Source organism: Peromyscus californicus, unplaced genomic scaffold (assembly GCF_007827085.1).
Source record: "Peromyscus californicus insignis strain IS unplaced genomic scaffold, ASM782708v3 Scaffold_14__1_contigs__length_90479793_seg_2, whole genome shotgun sequence".
Taxonomy (NCBI): domain Eukaryota; kingdom Metazoa; phylum Chordata; class Mammalia; order Rodentia; family Cricetidae; genus Peromyscus; species Peromyscus californicus.
Window position 1 is genome coordinate 18877001 of NW_026294436.1, and position 12583 is coordinate 18889583.

Genomic DNA, 12583 nt, shown 5'->3' on the forward strand with positions numbered 1-12583 from the left:
TGGTACAATACCAAGAGTTTTCGGACAAAAGTCCCGGTTCTGACAAGGAAGATTAAAAAGAGGAAAAAGGAGGACTAATGCATAGGTGGGAGGAGGGACAAATAAAGGAATCCAGGGACTCCAGAGGTAATCCTCGGCGCTTCAGGCTTAAATGGAGGGAAACTGAGGTGAGGGGTAACGGCATGCACAAGGAATCTGTCTTGGTCAAGGTGTTCAGCAAAGCACCTCCTGGCTGCCTGTTCACCACTGTTACAAATGTTGTTTTCTTATCATATTAAAGATGCCTGCCAGGGACTACAGCCGTGGTCCTCGGCCCTCCGAAAGCTGTGACCCGTTGATTTGGTTCCTCATAACTGTAATTTTGCTACTACTGTGAATCATAATGTAAATATCTGTGTTTTCTGATGGTCTTCGGCCACCCCTGCAAAAGGGGTCATGACCCACAGGTTGAGAACCACTGGACTAACAGCTATCCCTACAGTGGACTCCCAGACCAGTGTGCCTTCTGAGTCTGTGGCTGTGGTGGTTTGAAAGAAAATGGCCCCCACAGACTCATAAGGCGTGGCACTATTAGGAGGTGTGGCCTTGTGGGAGGACATGTGTCACTGGGGGCGGGCTTTGAGGTTTCAGATGTGTAAGCTAGACCCAGTGTCTCACAGTTTCTTCCTGCTGCCTTCAGATCTGGATGTAGAACTCTCAACTACCTCTCCAGCACCATGTCTGCCTGCATGCACCCGCTTCCCACCACGATGACAGTGGACTGAACCTCTGAACTGTAAGCCAGCCCCAATTAAATGCTTTCCTTCCTTTATAAGAGTTGCTGTGGTCATGGCGTCTCTTCACAGCAATAGACTAAGACAGGGGCCTTGCTTGCTTCGTTCCTCGCTTTCAGGAAGTCAGCTGTCCTGAGCAGTGTTTCCCACCACTTGAATTTTCTGACTCTAACCTGCTGTAGGTTGGAAGAAACCAGAACTACTAGGACCATTAGTTTTATGGTGAGCACATCATTCACTCTTTTGATCTAACCTGACTTAGCACTGGTAGGTTGTAGGTGTGAAGCTGTCATCTGGGTTGTAAGTAAAGACAGTGTCTTCATCACTTGCCTTGAACGTCCAGCCCTGGTAATCCCAGCACGCAGAAGGTCCACTGTGGGTGCACGGCCAGACTGGGTTACAAATGAGACACTATCTCAAAAAACAAAATTCCTACAGACAGATGTTACTAGGCATGGTGGTACATTCTTGTAATCCCAGCATTTAGGAAATTGAGGCAGGATGATTGAGAGTTTGTGTCCAGTTTATGCTATATAGCAAATTCCAATGCATTCTTGGGTATATAGTCAGACCCTGTCTCAAAACAGAACAAGAACCATAGTAACATACTGTCATGGTCAAGGGGAAAAATAGGGTTTAGGCTTGAATTTTATTTTATTTTGTGTTATTATTTTATTTTTGGTTTTCTGAGATAGGGTTTCTCTATGTAAGAGTTCTGACTGTTCTGGAACTTGCTTTGTAGACCAGGTTGCCTCAGACTCACAGAGATCCACCTGCCTCTGCCTCCTGAGTGCTAGGACTAAAGGCACGCACCACCATGCCCGGCTCTTGAATTTTATTAATTTGGGGACTAACACAGTGTATTAAAATTCTGCTCTCTTAGATCTGTAGAGGTGGGCCAGTGGCTAAGAGTACCGGCTGATCTTCCAGAGCATCTGGGTTAGATTCCCAGCACCCACACTGTGGCTCACAACTATCTGCAACTCCAGTTCCAGGACATCCAATGCCCCCTTTTGGCCTTTGGCCTTTGATGGGCACCAGCTACACACCTGCTGCACAGACATACATGTAGGCAACACACACACACATATATAATAAAGTAATATTTTTACAATTCTGCTTTCTCTCTACATAATCTAATGGGCAAGATAATTTAATAACATGAAGTTTAAGGACAATAAGAATCAGGAAATCCCAAGGAAAAGTCACATGGATGCTTGTCTCTGTAGCTCCTACCTGTCACTGTCCTGTGATATTTTTCTCTCTTGCCCCGTGGGCTCAGTTGTCCTTTTTTCTTAAAGGCCAGACAGAAGCCAGATGAGGGCACTGCCATGCTTAATCAGCTGCCCAGTGTTCAGGCCATGAGGCAGGGATCAGAACTTTGATCCCTATGAGTTTGGATTCTAGAAACTGATAGATACACTAACAACATGTTGTTCACAAGCAAACTGGTCAAACAACTGGGTGGCCCTGGGATGGCTGGCTTAGAGTCCAGATTTGTCCACTACATCCATCTAGCGTGCAAGAGGCTCTCCTACCTCAGGGCTCTAGGAGGAGTCTTCCCTTCTGTGACCTCAAGGTCCAGCTCCTGAGCAAATCTGCTCTGGCCCAAGCCCGCTGGAAGCAGTCGCTTCTCTGGGTCCTTCCTGGCACTGCTTTGAACAGAAAGTGCCAGTGCGTTGCCACACTGTCCTTATCCCAGTGGGCCACAGCCTTGATGCCTGTGAGGGTCACCTGGAGCCCTTTGATGTCCCTCCCCTCTGATGCCCAGGCCGCACCCCAGGCTGATTGCATCAGTATATCTGGGGGAAGGACACCGGCATCCGTGTGCGCCAAGGTCAGCAATGACTTCCACTTTAACGAGGATTAGAGGATTTCAAAGACCGCGCTCAGAGAACAGGAGAGACCATGACCTCAAGGTCCTTTTTCATTGGCGAGCCGGACCAGAAATAACTGTGGCCCTGAGATAAGGAAGGTTTCTATCTGATTCCAGCTCCGGCTCTGGTGCTGCTGATTTTTACCTCTGTGATTTTGAGGAAGTAACTGTGGTCTTCCATTTTCTCTTCTATACAATGGGGATTAAAGTATCTCCCTGCCCTGGGTTTTGTGCATAGATATGTCTATAGTAGATATTCAAATGCTGACATTAATAATAAATAATTATTCTTTAATTTTTAAAAAGACTATGTATTTTTTTTATGTGTATGGTTGTTTGTCTGAAGCATGTCTGTATACTACATTCATACAGTGCCTACAGAGGCCAGAAGAGAGCATGAAGGATTCCCTGGGACCGGAGTTAGAGATGGTTGTGACCCACCATATGGGTTCAGGGAATTGAACCCAGGTCCTCTGGAAGAGCAGCCAGTGCTCTTAACCGCTCTCCATCTCTCCAGCCATATTGTTGTTGTTGTTGTTGTTGTTGTTGTTGTTGTTGTTATTATTTTATGAGACAGGGCCTCACTATGTAGCTCTAGCTGTCCTGAACTCAACTCACTCTGTAGACCAGACTGGCCTTGAGCTCAGAGATCCACCTGCCTCTGCCTCCCAAGCGCTGGGACTAAAGGTCCCCTGCAATTATTCTTAACACTGAGGCACGCCCCATCTCTGAGATTCAGACTCCTTTGCCTGTTTATCTTCCTTCATTTAAACTGGTAAAAAGATTCAGAGGGCGAGGCGTGGACGTGCCTGTCATCCCAGCACTGGGACAGCTGGGGCAACTGAGTCACAAGTTGAGGCTAGCCTAAGCTACGCAGTATGGCCCCATCTTGAGAAATAAAAATGGGGACCAACAGAAGGAACAGAAACCGAATGCTGTTCCTTGTGATTTCCTCTTCTGCTGTTAGCTTTCTACATTAATGTCCAGTCTAACCAGGCAGCACGTCCTCTCACAGGTTCACAGGGACCTGTGCTTGCTCAGCCGACCCTGCCTACGTAAATGTAAGTATTGTGCGTCCGTGGTCACATTTAAATAGAAGAAGAATAAACAAAGTGAAAGCTGTGGAAATCCTGACATCTCCTGGCTGTTCTGGTCCAGATTATGAAGCCTGAAGTGAGTCACACTCCTACCTGAAACAGCTTTGTGGACGTTTACCAGAAAGATAGATACGCTCTTTGTACATACACCTACCCGTAGTGAACATATCCCAAAACTCCCACAGTATTAAACCCTGGCTGTCTCCTGGCTGGGGTTTGTAACTGAAGTGTGTGTTTGTACAGCTGATAGGTGTACAGGTATTTCTGGGAACACTACGCATTGGAACATTTACAACTTCAGAGGCTAGCTACCCTGTCTGACTGAAGGTGCTGGGAATCAGGGTGATCTGTGATCACATGCAGAAGCTGGAACTCGTCCAACCTCAGTAGAATAAGCAACCTCAATAAAGAGCTTGCAGTATGCCTGGAGTTGTGCTAAGTACTTTACATGAATTATTTCATTTCCTCCTCTCAGCAAATTTGTGAAATAGGTGTTATAATAATGCTGATTTTCTATATGAGGAAATTAGTATCAGAAGACTGGTTTGTGACCAAGAGAGGATACAAGCCTCTGTCTAGCTAATGCTAAAATCCTTTGTTCTTTGAAAAAAAACCAACTATTTATTTATTTACTTATTTGTGTTAAGGTAGATCCTCATTGTATAGCCCTGGCTAGCTTGGAGCTCACAATGTAGACCAGGTTGGCCTTGAAACACACAGATCTGCTTGCCTCTGCCTTCCAAGTGCTGGGATTGAAGGCATCATTTGCTATGTTGCCCAGGCTGGCCCAGCTGTGACTGCACAACATTGCAGCTGGCTTCCTTTTCTTTTAAAGACAACTTTAATGGGGTAGCTGATCCATATGCCATACGATTTGACCACTTAAAGTGTACAATTCTTCACTTTCAGAGGGCAGAGTTGTCATCCAAAGAGAAAGCCCGTCTATCAACTGATGACTGGCTAAATGAAATGGGAATATCCACAGACTGAAACATTATCAGACAATAAAATGAAGTAAAGCCGTGAGACGTGTGAAAGTTAATTATTCAAAGATGAAATCATTCTTGTGATATCCCAGCAAAATCAGAGTATGGAAGTTACGTAACTCAGAAAATATTTCTTTGTACTCACATGCTCCGTGCTCACATGTATGCACAGATTTCTGAAATGAAGCACAGATTTCTGAAACGAAGCACGTCTTTAATGTTCTCCAGAAGTGCAATAATTCCCACAGCATGCTCTTGACAGAGCAGGAGAACAGCCCCACACCCCGGAGGAGCTGAGCCAACTTCTGCCTCTGGATTCCTGGGCCAGTGCCCTTCCCATCCAGGCAGCGTTTTCATCTTTGGCTCTAAACGCTTCTTGCCTCACAGTCCTAGATTATGCCCGTAGTTTACCATGGCCATACATTCCCACTGCGATTCTTTGTCATTTGCAAATAAATATCATTGCCTTTTACGAATCCCTCTCTAGTTATTATTCGGGCTGACACGTTCAACAGCATATTTAATTTCTCTCTTGTTGCTTGTGCGTCGAGATCATAACTAAGAAACCATCGCCTAACCCAAAGTCAGGAAGATGTGAGCCTGTTCCCTCCTAAGGGTTTTATATTTTTAGCACTTGCCTTGAAATCTGCAAAGCTTTTTCTCTTAACTATGATGCTTTGCTGTTTTGTCTATGACTAGATAAACATACAGATGTGTCCACAACCTATGGGATGAGAGAAGAACATTGTCTTAGTTATTGCTGTGATGAAACACCATGACCAAAAGGCAAGTTACGGGGGAAAGAGTTTATTCTGCTTATACTTCCACAGCACTGTTTATCATTGAAGGAAGTCAGGACAGGAACTCAAACAGATCAGGATCTTGGGGGCAGAAGCTGATACAGAGGCCATGGAGGGGTGCTGCTTACTGGCTTGTTCCTTATGGCTTGCTCAGTCTGCTTTTTTCTTTTCTTCTCTTTCTTTCTTTCTTTTTTTTTTTGTTTTTGTTTTTTTGGGACAGGGTTTCTCCGTGTAGTTTTGGTGCCTGTCCTAGATCTCACTCTGTAGACCAGGCTGGCCTCGAACTCACAGAGATCTGCCTGGCTCTGCCTCCCGAGTGCTGGGATTAAAGGCGTGTGTCACCACCGCCCGGCTCTCAACCTGCCTTCTTATAGAACCCAGGATCACCAGTCCAGGGATAGCATCACCCACAATGGGCTGGGCCCTCCCTCACCAATCACTAATGAACAAAATGCCTTACAGTAGGATCTTATGGAAGCATTTTCTCAATCGAGGTTTCCTCTTTTCAGGTAACTCTGGTTTATGTGTCAAGTTGACATAAGATTAGCCATCACAAACATGGAATGCATGAGCAACCAAATTTGGGATCTATCCGGATTTTAATGGTCTGTGTATCTCCTGTTCCAACGCTCCTTGTAATTAAGAGTTGGATCATGGGACTGGGAAGATGGCTCAGTGGTTAAGAGCACAGACTGCTCTTCCAGAAGACCCGGGTTCAATTTCCAGCACTCATGTTAACAGTCCACAACCATCTGGAACTCCAGTTCCAGGTGATCTGACACCCTCTTCTGGCCCTCAAGGGCACTGCATGCATGTGGGAACAAACTTTCAAGTAGGCAAAACACTCACCACACGCAGAATAAAAACGAAGCAGAGGGTCCAGCTTCTGAATTTGGGTGGCCTCCATCTTCATAGAAGGAAAAACCTGGTAGTGTCCTCATTGCCAGACTCCTTGACATTGTACAGTCTGTGGTCACACTAATCCTCCAAATACTGCTCTAGCCCTTCCATTGGCCTGTTCAAGAACCTTCAAAGACTTCAAGACCACCCAAGAAACCTAATTTTTTGTTGTTTGTTTGCTTGTTTTTTAATTATTTTTACTGGTAGTTGTGAGCCACAGAATATAGATTCTGGGACCTGGACTGGGTCCTTTGGAAGAACAGGAAACCCTGTACCACTGAGCCATCTCTTCGGCTTGAGACCTGCGTCTGTCTCAACCTGCCATCCAAGCAAGGGCTCTCTTGAGCCCTCTCCTTCACCCGACTTTTCAGTCTGCATTTGGGAGTTGATCAGACCTAGGGTAGATCTCATCCTGCCTCTGATTCTCTGTTTGACTCCGCATCACAGTTACTTGAACCCTCCAACCCTAGCTCCCTCAGCCGTCTGTCTGTGAAGCAGATTTGCTCACTTCACAGAGACGCCTGCAGACGTTAGAGAAGTCGTGGGTAAGCCCTTTGGACAGTGCTGGGACTTGACGGGTTAGGGCAGTTGTTTCTTTTCGATATAAAATCTACAGGTTAGTAAATAAAGATAAAGAGCACCCACTTAAATCTGAATTTCCGTCTATAAATAATTTCTTAGTCGACCCCAACTGTTCCCACTTCACTGGGTTTTCTAGAATTTAACTGGCAATCCTCACTGGGCACCTGTTTACAAAGGTGGACGACGAAGGACTCGAGTGGCATCCACTCTCTGAAGATGGATGCCCTGCACCTTGGGGGCCCCTGGGCCCCGACTGTCCCGAAATAGGGTGACTTATGTTATCCCCCCGACCCCACCCCTGGGGTTAGGAGCATATGGCAATCTCAGGCAAATGACTCGGCTTTTCAGAGTCTTGATCTTAAATCTTCCAATTTAGGAGAAAGGGAAGGAACCTTAATCTCTCCTTGGACAAGAAAATGAGTTTATTCAAATGAAAAAGTGAAAGAAAGTCTTGGCCTTGGCAAGTACCGTATGCAAAATTAAACAACTATTAGCTAGTTAAATAATAATTAGCTTTGAAGGGAAACATGCCTATGTGACCCTACCTCACAATCGGATATATTTCCCTATCAGTTCGAGTAGCTTTACACAGAAAACAGACTGCAACCTCCCAGCACTGCCTGCAGAGGGTCACTCCCTTCTCTGTGTGTTCCAATTCATTCCCAACCCCCCAGCTCCCGAGTGGCTGAAAGCTGCCCATTTGTCTCTGGGTTCAAGCAAAAGGGAGAAATCTCTTCCAAAATAGTCCACAAGATGGCCTGGCCCCCTGGGACAGGATCTGAGAGAGCCAAGGAACTGGGTGGACATTTTATGGAGGGTGTCTGGCTTGGGTGCCCTGTTATATGGAAGGCATCTGCTAGCCTCTGTCATCTGCACATCTCACGGTAGTAATCCTCTATTGATCTCTGCCTTACACCTCCCTTGCTCCGTCCCTCCCCCGCTGTGCCCGGTCCCGCTCTGTTCCTCTTTTACTGTGCTAATTGAACGGTTTCTGATTGGAGCCTCTGCCCGGCTGATGGCTTCTGACCAACTGTAAGGGCTGACATTTACTTACTTGATGTCCGCCCCTCCTTCTGTTCTCGGGCCTCTCTGTGAGCAGAGTTTAAATTAGGCAAGATGTCAGCTCCAACTCTTTTCTTTATGTCTGCTCTGGCCCCTTGTCGTTTGGGTGGGGAGGGAGGAGCTGAGTGGATATGAACCCCGGGAACCTGCGCGGAGCTAATCAGTACCGACCCCCACAGCAGAGCCCACTGGGTTATCTGTTTCCCCGACATCCCACCTCCCTTTGTTCGTATTTTAGCCTGGCCCCAGCCTGCTGGTTTCTACTGGAACTGATTTTATTTTGTCCCCAAGTATCCAACCACTCAGTTCTTAATTATGGCAAAGGTTCTGAGCTGAGCATTAGACAGCTCGTCATGGCGATGTTACAGGGCAATCGTGGTTGGGGCTGCAGTTATCTTAGGTTTGTTTTATTTTCATCCCTCCCCGCCCCCCACCCCGCCGTGAGTGTGTGTGTGTGTGTGTATGTGCGCGCGCACAGATGCTTGAAGAGGTCAAAAGGGAGCCTCAGATCCCCTGGAGCTGGAGCTGCCAGATGTTGCGAACTGCCCACCATCTCTCCAGCCCCAAGTGGCTGTTGTCTGGTGGCCTGGTTGTCACAATCTCAGCCCATGACCTTCTCTTCCTTGTTCCTAGATGGGAGCATCTTTGGCGAAGTGAGGGAAGGACTCCTGAAGGAACGCCACACTGGAAACACCTTCACCTTTGAATTGGTCCCATATCTTATCAGCCTCTTCTTTTTTCCCCAGAGCTGGCTGGTCCGGCTCAGGGCTTTGTATGTAATAGTTGAGAGCCCCGCCCTGACCTCCATCCTCTGCCCCTCTGACCAAATCTTGTAAATCCAAATGAAGCGGAAAAGCTGGCACCCTGAACGATTGTCTTAGACTGGAGAGTCCCAAATTGAGTTCAAAATTACCCTCATACACGGTTTATTGAATTTATATTCATTACTCCGTAGAATGAGGCGAACAGCAAACCACGAGCTTTCCCAGGTTTGGGGGCTGCGCGGCAGCAAGGGTCCGATCTCTAACATCTCCCAAGCAGCTGCCATTCAGGCAAGATGTCAGCTTCTGGCCAATGCTCAGGGCACATTTTCCCTCGATTTACCTGATTCTCATACTCTACTCTCCAGCCTCCAGTGAGTGAGCACGCATGCACACCCCTCACGCAGGCACACACACACACACACACTTTTCTTTAATTGAGCTGTAACCCATCTTTGCCAGGCATTCCTAACATGCAGCTCACGGATCATCCCGGGGCTGCTGTGATAGACGATTGTCTCTCCGGGCCAACGCTTCATTAAGAGTGACAGCCTGCAGCCCCTAGTCACCATGCCACTCTGCTCAGGGACCAAAGAATAGCTCAGCAGGAAGGCTGGGAGACAAAGGGATAGTGGTGGTGGACATACAATAGTGATGGAGGGGCTTCCGGGACAAGAAGCAACTAGGCTGCAGGGCGGGGAATGACCCTGGGCTATGACGTCAGAACTAACGCAGCAACTCGATCACACAGGCACTTCCCCTGCAGCTGAGAGGCCCATGTTCAAGCCGCAAGAAGCATCCAGAACACCAGCGTCTCCCTGGGCGGTCATTGCTTGGGAAATCAGCACAGCTTGTGACAAACCCTCCCTGTGCAGTCCTGTTTCTAGAGGTGCCTTCTCTCCCCTCTCTTTCCAGGCAGAAGACCAGGGACTAAGAAAGGAACAAATACTTCCTATGCTGTGGGGCTGATTTACTTAGTTACGTAAACTCACATTAAAACAAAAAACAGGATATAGAGGGTCAGCGTTTTTCAGTGGCAGAGTGCTTGCCTGGCGCTCACGGGGCCTGGAGTTCCATCTGCCGCACGGCAAAAAAATTTATTGGACCATAATGTACATATAATAAATGCATGAATAAATATTGGATGGTTTTGACAAACATACACGCCCTGTGACTACCACCCTATCAAATACGATTGCTTAATGAAGCCTCAAATTCAGTCCCCTTGGGAGACTGGATCAGTTTATAGCTACAGAGATTGAGGGTTGGAAGGGTTCAGGACAATGGTCCTGAAGATGGCAAGCTCTCTAAGCCTCCTGGTCTGAGAACTTAGCTCTATCATTTCATTTACTCCTGAGCCCCAACCCAGTGGTCCCCTTTCCATGGCAGTTGGAGAGGGATTTCTGGTATGCAGTTTTTTTCTCCCTGACCCTGTTTTCTCCTCAGAGATTCACTCCAGAGAGAAAAATTCCCTGAAACAGCACTAAAAGTCCTCAGTGAAAGGTCAGTGAGCAGGAAACACAGACAAGGGAACAGGCGACTTCAGACAGTGCAGGATTTTCTTTGGGGGGTTCCCATAGAGGGGGCGCCTTGTGAGAATTAGCTGGCTGACCATGTACAAGCTAGGCAGTTACAGGCCAGAGAGGGATGGGATGGGGAAGAAGGCTGAGCATTTCCCCTTTCTGGCTTGGGGGTGATCAGTGAATAGTTAAAGGATGTCAGGTGATCCATAAACGTCTTTCCTGTGTGGACTTTACTTGAGGGTACAGGGTGGGTTATCAAGAATCTATAAACTAATTTATTTTTTAGAAACCCAGTAACTTGGGCTGGAGAGATGGCTCAGAGGTTAAGAGCACTGGCTGCTCTTCCAGAGGACCTGGGTTCAGTTCCCAGCACCCAACATGGCAGTTCACAACTGTCTGTAACTCCAGTCCCAGGGGACGTGACACCTTCACACCAGTGCACATAAAATAAATAAAAAAGCCCAAAAGAAAGAAACCAAGTAACTTTAGTTGCTGAAATTGTTGCAACTTGACCAAAATGGAGGCGCTATATCAAACAGTGTGGTTCAAATGGTGTGGTCCTGGCTCGCACTCAGAAAGCAGAGCTGTATGCCCCACATGCACGTTAGCTTATGTTCACTCACTCTAACTTCTATGATAGAAAAGGTAAGCTTAAGGAGCCTGTTGACGCTGGATGGTGGTGGCAGAGGCAGGCGGATCTCTGAGTTCAAGGCCAGCTTGGTCTACAGAGTGAGTTCCAGGACAGCTAGTGCTACACAGAAACCCTGTCTCAAAAACAAACAAACAAACAAAAAACCAAATCAAAACAAAAAGGAGCAGCCTATTGGTCACCCACTGAAAAACCAGCCCTTCTCTCTTTTCTGAATTCTCTTGTATCTGCTGAGAAGTCCTGCTCCCTGGCCTCTTTGTTGTTGGTATCCATGGCAGTTACTGTCTGTGTGAGGTGAGCATGTCCTCCCCCTCACCATCCTACAGAGCAGGCCCTGGAAGCTGGGCACATAGAGAGACACTCAGCCATTCAAATAGGGCTGAGCCTAAGGCTTTTCCTCCTGTCTTGATGGGCGTGTGTGGGTCCCACCTAGCTCCTTCTCCAGTCAATCAGATGGAAACTGCTGTGGCAGATCGTCCACTGGTAGAGAAACCCCAGGGGATCCTGCCTACACTACCGTAGGAACAAGACTGAGCCAGCTTGGGGGAGGCGGGGGGGGGGGGGGGGGACCCTCTGCAATTGCTCCCTCCTTTTCTCCTACAGTGGTCTCTGGGTGTCCTTTGCCTCTCGGGCAGGTAAATTTTCTTTTCATTCATTTGTGCAAAGGCATCCCCTGGCATGCTGAGGGCCTGCTGCTGGTAGAGATGGTTGGTGATATAAATGAGCAGTGGGTGTGTGTGTGTGTGTGCGCGCGCGCGTGCATGTGCGTGTGCTGGGGGTGATGGTGCCAGGGGATACCCAGGCCAGGTGACTGACATGAGGCAGCAAGGAATCTTTTGCAGGGTGGGGGTGGGGGGATTTCTACCAGATTGTCGTTTCTGCTCCATTGTGTATCCTCTCTGGCTTTGAAGTGGACTGTTTCTTGCAGCCTGGCTTTAACCCAGCGAACTGCATTCAAGGATCACTATGCAGACTCACCGGCATACAGCCAACACTCAAGAACGTCTGGCTTCTGGTCCACTTCAGCTGCGTCTTTGGATAACCAACTGTGTACGGGTGCTGGCCTGAGCTTCAAGAGGTGTACTTGATAAGGGTGGCAGACACAGCACGTGGTTCCTGCCTTCAGTGTGTCACAGCTGGTCATCCAGAAAATGGGTACACTGACCTGGGGCCAGACAAATGGGATTTCACACATCTCTCTAACTCTGTGGCCTTGGGGTAAGTTGTTTGCCCACTGGAAGACTCAGTTTTTGCATCAGTAGAATGGCAGACCTACAGGCTAAGTTGCTCACAGTACTCAGATCAGTTCTTTACATGTAATAAGTAATATGCACTTCTTAACCACCACCATAATTATTCTAGGGGTCTCATGAGTGGGAAGTTATATAGACTACATAAAAGATTTTTCATGGTGCCCTGAATGTCTATGGTAGTTACTACTGTGAGAGGCTATCATCATACATGCTTTCCAGTCACAGGGCACATGCCATGGAAACACAGGGAAGATGACTCTTGTCTGTAGGGATCACACCAGTCCCTCCAAGGTGGTGTTCAGGCTGAGCACTGACGGGTAA

General features: G+C 47.5%; 1 long non-coding RNA gene across 1 annotated transcript; it reads left to right on the top strand.

Annotated features, from left to right (window-relative positions):
* The first annotated feature begins 7682 nt into the window (after window positions 1-7682).
* Window positions 7683-9885, top strand: LOC128109380 (uncharacterized). Its single transcript, XR_008217805.1, has 3 exons — window positions 7683-7898; window positions 8710-8848; window positions 9589-9885. It is a non-coding gene; the product is annotated as an uncharacterized LOC128109380 (long non-coding RNA).
* Window positions 9886-12583: the final 2698 nt, after the last annotated feature.